The following is an 8781-nucleotide window of genomic DNA, read 5'->3' on the forward strand; positions in this document are numbered from 1 at the left end:
TTTTTTAGGCACTATGGCGTTTGCGTAAGCGTTGGCCATAGGCGCAGTGGCGGCTGGGGTTGTCTTACCAGCGTTGTTGCGAACTGCAATTTTGTCTTTCATATTTGTAGACATTGTTTTGATCAAGCGTTTTGCCTAAAACCCTAAGACGGCAATAACCTAATTGAGTCGCAGCTCGAATAACAAAAACAGAAATATGCCTAAATCGCTCTAAGTGCTAAGTTTTCTCTCAAAAGTCCTCTCATGCCTCTCGCCTAGAACTCCTTATATACTGGCTCCAAGGTCGGTTTACGCTTTTCCCCTTCTGCCCTTAAGCATTCATAGCATAAAAATGGAGATATTCCATTTTTTCTGATCTTCGTAATTATCTTCAAAATTTCGTATTTATCCGCGGAAACTTGACATTTATCTTTCCTTGCGAACCAAGCGTAAACCGTCAGGCGGCTTATGGGTCGTTGGTTAAGAAATCGTAGGTTGGGCTTCGAGTAATGTCTTAGGTCCCTTTGGGCCGTCTTCCGACTCGAAGCGTTTATCACGGCTTCTTTCGATAGCGACCGAGCCTTGGCTTGAGCTCTTTCGCTACGTAGCGACCGAGCGGAACGTGTGTTCGGGTGCTGCATAGCGATCTTCTTCGAGCTCCTGTCCGATGACTCGCGTTTCTTCCGCCAAGCTTTTCGTAAAGATAAATCTTTTTCGAAGATTTATTTTTCGTAAAAACGTTCATGCCGATTTTGTCTTACTACCTTTCAGACATTGATTCCGCCGTGACCGATTTTGACCCCAACAATGATCAAAGCAAATTGATGTATGCCAACATGGAAACACAATCAAATCGAGGCTATCATGGCGACTATAGAGGAAGAGGCCGAGGAGGTAGATATAATAATCGAGGAAGAGGACGTGGAAGGTCCTACTGGGAGAAACGAGAGTCATCAAGGTCGTATTGGGAGAATCGTGATGCTTCTAAAGTAACTTGTTATAGATGTGACAAGGTGGGTCACTTTGCGGCAAATTGTCCTGACAGACTTCTTAAGCTGCAAGAAACACAAGAAACTAAAGAAGAAGATACAGAGGCGGCAGATGCATTGATGATGCATGAGATCGTGTATCTCAACGAACGAAACGTACGACCAAAAGAGTTTGAGTCAAGCTCTGATGGAGATAGAGTATGGTACTTGGACAACGGTGCAAGTAATCATATGACAGGAAATATGAGTTATTTCCAGTCTATTGATGAAACGATTACCGGGAAGGTAAGGTTTGGTGATGACTCACGGATTGATATTAAAGGAAAAGGATCCATTCTTTTTCTCACACAGACCTGAGAGAAGAAGCTTCTAAAAGATGTGTACTTTATACCTAAACTACGAAGCAACATCATCAGTCTAGGTCAAGCCACTGAAGCTGGTTGCGATGTAAGAATGAGAGGTGATTGTCTGACGTTACATGATAAAGACGTGAAGCTTATTGTACAAGCAACTAGATCACGCAATCGATTGTACAAAGTCGCGATGGAGACAAACAATGCTGAGTGTTTTCACTTGGCTATACATTCAGATTGTGCACGATGGCACGCGAGATTGGGACATATTAGCACAGACTCGATGAAGATGATGATACAAAAGGAGTTGGTCCTAGGGATACCGAAGATCAACATTGAGAAAGAGATATGTGAGTCTTACCTTTGTGGAAAACAAACGAGAGCGTCATTCCCACAATCGACGTCGTTTCGAGCTTCAGAGCTGCTCGAACTAGTGAATGGAGATCTCTGTGGTCCTATAACACCATCGACTGCAGCAAGAAATAGGTACATATTTGTTCTTATTGACGATCATTCTCGCTATATGTGGACGATCCTCTTGAAAGAGAAAGGTGATGCGTTCGAAAAGTTCAAAAGCTTCAAAGCGATGGTAGAACAAGAAACAAAACAGAGCATTAAGACGTTTCGAACAGATAGAGGTGGCGAGTTCACTTCGACAAAATTCAATACATTTTGCGAGGAATCAGGAGTACACAGACATCTAACCGCTCCATACACTCCTCAGCAAAACGGAGTGGTAGAACGTCGAAACAGAACGCTACTTGAGATAACAAGAAGCATTCTCAAGCACGCAAACATGCCAAATTATATGTGGGGAGAAGGCATACGACATGCTACATATATGATCAATCGTGTGGCAACAAGAAGCTTAGACGCACAAACACCATATGAGGTGTTTAAAGGAAGAAAACTGAGCATGAAGCACTTAAGAGTATTTGGGTGTATTGGACACACTAAGATAGACTCTCCACACCTGCGAAAACTTGATGATAGATCAAGAGCTTTGATACATCTCGGGACTGAGCCTGGTTCTAAGGCATACAGGTTATTGGATCCAACAACTAAGCGAATAGTTGTGAGTAGGGATGTAGTGTTTGATGAAGGAAGATCATGGATTTGGAGCAAAGCACGAGATGATCTCCAAGAACAGGAACATTTACGGTTAAACTCGGAGATTTCGGGAACCAAGGCATCAGAGATGATGTGATCGAAACAACACCAGAAGAAATTAGCGAAGTGAAGGAGGAGGAAGGAAACATAAATAGCGAGAATGAAGCAAATACAGCAAACGAGATCAACGACGATTCTACCATCGAGTTACGTAGATCAACAAGACAGACCAGGATGCCAAACTATCTGAGTGATTATATTCTTCTAGCAGAAGAAGAAGGAGAAAGATTGCTACTGCTCATAAACGAGGAGCCATGGTGTTTTGAAGATGCCATACAGGAGAAAGTACGGGAGGATGCATGTCAAGACGAGATCTCGTCTATTATAAGAAATAAGACGTGGGATTTGGTAGACTTACCCGAAGGAGCAAAAACAATCAGTCTCAAGTGGATTTTTAAGGTCAAGCACAACTCTGATGGAAGTATAAACAAACACAAGTCGAGGCTGGTGGCAAAAGGATACATACAGAGACATGGTATAGACTTCGAAGAGGTGTTCGCTCCTGTTGCTCGTATTGAAACTATAAGGTTCATCGTAGGACTTGCAGCGTCAAACGAATGGGAGATACGCCACTTAGACGTCAAGACTGCTTTTCTCCACGGAGAACTAAAAGAAGATGTTTATGTAAAGCAACCAGAAGGCTTTGTGGTCGAGGGAAGTTAGAATAAGGTTTACAAGTTGAATAAAGCTTTATATGGTTTGAGGCAAGCTCCTAGAGCTTGGAACGAAAAGCTAAACAAAGTGCTTGAGAGGTTGAAGTTCACTAAATGCTCGAAAGAACCGTCTTTATACCGTAAGCGTCGAGGTAGTAACCTTCTTCTGGTAGCCGTATATGTTGATGATCTCTTAGTGACAGGGTCAGATCGTTTGATGATACTTGAGTTTAAAGAAGAGATGTCAAAAGTATTCGAGATGAGCGATTTAGGTCTTCTGACATACTACCTAGGGATCGAGTTCTTACAACACAAGGATGGGATCACACTAAAGCAAGAACGGTATGCAATCAGAATACTTCAAGAGACAGGCATGGATGAGTGTAATTCGGTATATATACCAATGGATGCTGGTCTTGTCTTGTCGAAGGCACCAGAAGAAACTAGTGTCGATGAAACAGAGTTTAGAAGAAACATAGGTTGTCTTCGATACTTGTTGCATACACGACTGGACCTTGGATTCAGTGTAGGACTACTTAGCCGTTACATGCATCAACCAAAGACCTCTCATGCTGCTGCATTGAAACATATACTTCGATATCTAAAGGGAACCACGAGCTATGGCCTAACGTTCAAGCGATCAAACAAGGTAGAGATAGTTGGTTACTGTGATAGTAGTCACAATATAGATGAGGATGATGGAAGAAGTACTACAGGACATATCTTCTACTTGAACAATTGTCCTATCACCTGGTGTTCTCAAAAACAAGAGACTGTTGCTTTATCATCATGCGAGGCTGAGTTCATGGCGGCGACAGAAGCGGCAAAGCAAGCCATATGGCTTCAAGAATTACTCGGCGAGATCACTGAGACACCATGTGATCGTGTAAAGCTATTAGTTGATAACAAGTCAGCTATAGAACTCACAAAGAATCCGGTGTTTCACGGACGCAGCAAGCACATACACAAGCGCTATCACTTCATTAGAGAATGCGTAGAGAATGAGCAAATCGATGTCCAACACATTCCGGGAGTAGATCAAAAGGCAGACATATTAACTAAAGAACTTGGGAGAATCAAGTTCAGAGAAATGCGAGAGCTTGTGGGAGTTCAAGAAGTTAACTTTAAGCTTAAGGGGGACAATGTTGGAGATAAGCTTAAAGATAACTTGGAGTAAGTTATCCTAATGAGTTTAGGATTAAAGGAAAAAGGAAATATAAGTTCTTAATGAGTTTAGGAAATATAGTCTCTATATAAAGAGTTGCAAGAGTGTTGCATACCTTTGTGAGTTTAAGAGTATTGTGATTGAGGAGCTTAAGGTTTTTGAGTGTTTCCTTAAGAGAGATTAATAAAGAGAGTTATTTATTTGTGTTCTTATAGTTGTGTTCTATACGATCTATTGAGACTATAGCCCTACGGGTGGGATGAAAATTAAAAAATAATTTAAATAGTTAGAGTAAATATTTAATATAAATTTAATTATTTAAAATAGATATATTAGTTAAATTTTGTAGAGCAAAAATGAATATAACTTTCCTAAGTGACCAATAATGTATTCTGAAATTAATTAAAATAAATTTGGGATAATTTTCAAATTTAGTTGATACTTTCACCATAAATATTTTCTGAAATATATATTGTTAAAGAAGTTATATAGAATATATTAGCTATTTTTTTCCTTTTGGTTATAACAAAAATCACAATTATATTATTATATTTTATATATTTGGTAAAAATCCTCCCCATTCTTTTTTTTATAGAGTAGTAACATCTATTAATAGATTAAATATTTAGAAAACTAAATCTTAAAAATTTATTGACTATAGACGTGAAACTTCTTTTAGTTAACATATTTTATATCTATGTTTAAGTGTTAAGTTAGTGGAGTGAAAATTTTATATCATTTTTCTATTATGCAGTTTGCCTTTTTTTTTTGTAACAATAGCTTGCTAAAGATTTTATAATCAAACATCTAAGTCTATTGATAGACTTGAGAAAACAACGTTTGATAAAAAAAAATTTGTAATGTGATCAGTGTAATCAAAAGCGATGACCATATCTTAAGAATTTTATTGGTTTTATTATGATAATTTTTTTCAGACGGACACACTACCGGCCACAAAAGTTTCATTAACTTATTCGTAAGATAGTGTCTTCAGAATTCCTAATTGAAACAATGTGTTGAATCATGTACAAAGAAAAATTAATTTTATATTTCCCTAAGATGAACGCACATAAAGAAAAGAAGAACCAAAAAAAGTTTAGAGGATCGGATTATCAGATCATAAAGAAGCAGAACTTGTTGATAAGAAGGTCATATATTTAACGCTTCATTTTAATCTGACTATCTTTGTCTACCTGGTTTTTACACTTTGGTTAAAACTATAATGAACTTTGTAGAAGATTGACAACACCTTCGGAGTTGAGACTAAACAAAGATCAGTAAAACAACATAGAAACATATTTTGGTGATATTCACCGTTTGGTAGAAGAAATAAAAGAAGCAACCAATGGAGAATAATAAGAAGCAAAACTATGTCAAGAGGGGCTAAGGCGGGGACATTTAAGTTTTATTTGATTTTTTCTACTCACTCCATTAGGAGTTTCCTGTGGCGGATGAGTTCCTGAAGATCGCACGCGTTCACAATCACCACCGCTCATTGACATAGCTTCTGCTGCAGTTCAGCTGGGCCGTCTTCTCCATGCACAGCTGCACCTACTACACAAGGAACTCGATTTAGAACCAAACCAATACACAAAATATCGGGGTTTGTCTAAAGTTTTGGTTTATATAGCATACCCGGTTCATGTCGTCTTCTCGCATTGTGGTTATATGAGGAATGCACATTGAAGCTTTTGTCCTCACTCGTTCCATCTCTGTTTGATCAAAATCATTTCCTCGCCGAGTATACAGAAAATCTTTAGCAAGTGTAAGGAAAAAATGATCTCACCCCAAAACTTTTGATGATGATTTGTCTGCTTGCTGTATCAACAGCTCTACGACTGGTTCTGACCTCTAAAAGCAATACACCGTCACCGATGGCGACCTTCTCATCACATGTCGTGTATGAAGTACCTTGATGATCCAATTAGCATGATCCTCTACTCTTTTTGCCATTATTTGAAATATATTCAGACAAAGAAACATTTGAATCAAATTATAATCAAACGAAAGTAGTTGGAAACATGAAAATGTGGGGTTTTACCTTTAACGGGGGTTGACCTTTAATCTATAAAGTTTTCCTTTTTTTTTCCTTCTTAGGACCTGTTCGTTTCTCCATCCGAATGAGCCATCTGGATGGAGATGACAGTTTTGTTCGTTTATTCACTAAAAGTGCAACTTATCCGAATGGATCATCCTGATGATTTTCTGAAATTTAGGCTTAATTTTAAAGTCCATTCAGCTGAACCAATTTGGACCATTTGGATTGAGATGGTTCATTCAATATGGTATAATGTCTATTATGCCCCTGATGTAATTCACAAATTCCAAACCTAAACATAATATCATTTTGTCACACATGAAAACTGACAAAACCACAAAAAAATATTTTTCCGCGAAAACCTAAAAACAAATTTTCACGCCAAAACCCTAAAAACGCATTTACAGAAAAAATTGCAAAAACGTGTTTTCCCGCCAAAACACACTTTCTCGCGAAAACCACAAAAAACGCGTTTTCATGCCAACAATACAAAAACGCGTTTTCATGCCAACACTACAAAAACGTGTTTTCACGCCAAAACCGCAAAAACGCGTTTTTCCGCCAAAACCGTTTAACGTGTTTTCTCGCCAAAATCAAAAATTGTCGCTTTTCTGCCAAAACCGAAAAATCTCGTTTTCCCATCAAAACTAAAAAATCTCATTTTTCGCCAAAACCGAAGTTACTGTCGGTTTATTATTAATACTCTTTTTAGTTTGAAACTCTAAATTTTTTTTTCAAATACATGTTTATCAATTTTTTTGTTTACTAGAAGTTATTATCATTGTAGTAAAATTTTAACATATGATTAAATCAACATAAGGGTATTTTGGTCATTTGTTTACTAAACTCATTTGGATGGAAATGAAAATAAAGAAACAAACATAAGATCCATTTAGATGGTTCATCTAGATGAGCTATGTGGATGGACAAACAAACAGCCACAAAAATCTGAATGGATCATCTGGATAGATCTTACAAATGAATCATCTGAATGGAGATGAAAGATGCTGAAACAAACGGCCTTTTATACGCTTGAAAACATCATCTCTAATTCATGAGCATAAGCTTGGTCAACACACATAAAAAAACAGACACTAAACCCGCAAGTTTGTTTCTACCTTCAGCATTCTAACCATGTTTCATAGCAGGTCAAGATGCGGGCGATTCTCAGTTATTTCATCATCCTCTTTTGCGCCCTCTCTGCGGCCTTTCTCAACAATCTATCCTCCTGAAGGATCCCTTCCTCCCACAGCTATTAAGGATTAAAAACCTTCTTATCCATCCACTCCTCAAGTTTGATAAACATTTAGACTTACCCTTGTATTTTAGTCTGAACATTTTGGCAATAACATCAACTGGTAAGTATAATACAGAACCGTAAAACATATTGGTATGAGAAAGCCTCATTACAAAAAGGTATTCATTTACTTTTCCTTGTACAACAGATTCCATGCTGCCTCAGTGATTCTGTAATTTCCTTAAGTGGGTCTCATGCTGGACCAAAACTGCATCAATCTCCAGTAATTTGCTTACGTATTCAGAGAAACTGCACAAAACTGTAAACAACACATTGCTATGAGGATGGTTTTAGAATATAATATTTGGAGTAGGGAATCGAATCAGAAAGCAGAACAGAGGAGTTAGTCATCTCTGGGAAAAAGTTTACTTTGTTAGTTTCACAGATTGAGAGGATGGTTTTCAAGAGAGGAATGCTAACCTTTTTATAGTCGCAGATAGACCGCCTTGCAGAAAAGAAACTTTGCATTGAATGCTAGAAAGTGGTTGATGGAGTTGAGAAGGCGATAAAGACGTTGAATCCGAAGCTCGGAACGTTTCAGTTGATATGAAAGGAATATCAAACGACGCTATGAAGCCTTACTGAGAGATTCTTCACATTGATTTAAGCATCTCAATCTTTCGGATCTCCATTGTTGATGTTGGAGAACATGTTAGAAGATCGTCATTGTCGGATATCAAAGAGTACGAAGAACCATAAAATTCGATAGGACGCATAAGAGGAAGATAAAGGTTTGGCGTTATCGGACTGTCTTGTTTAAGTAATATCTTGAGCCCATACACATAACGTATCCCAATAATTATAAACACATCACTTTAATGAAACGCCGAGTTTGATGTAGAGGAGACGTGTCGCGCTGTGAATTAACGAATTTGTGATGTGACACCCTATGTGGATAGCCTAGGAGTGAAGAAAACCCTTCTTTATATGTATAGATAGATAGTTTTTTTAGAATGCGACAATAATGATTTCAGATCTAGTTTAACATTATATTCTGGGTCGACAATCTATTTCTCCACGAAAACGATGATATAACATCAGATGTCTCCCGAACTATGACATCATTCTATATATTCCCGAAGACAAAGTTTAAGATCTATTTTTACCACAAATTAAAATTTTAACACTCATTTCTCC

Source organism: Brassica oleracea, chromosome C3 (assembly GCF_000695525.1).
Source record: "Brassica oleracea var. oleracea cultivar TO1000 chromosome C3, BOL, whole genome shotgun sequence".
Classification (NCBI taxonomy): Eukaryota; Viridiplantae; Streptophyta; class Magnoliopsida; order Brassicales; family Brassicaceae; genus Brassica; species Brassica oleracea.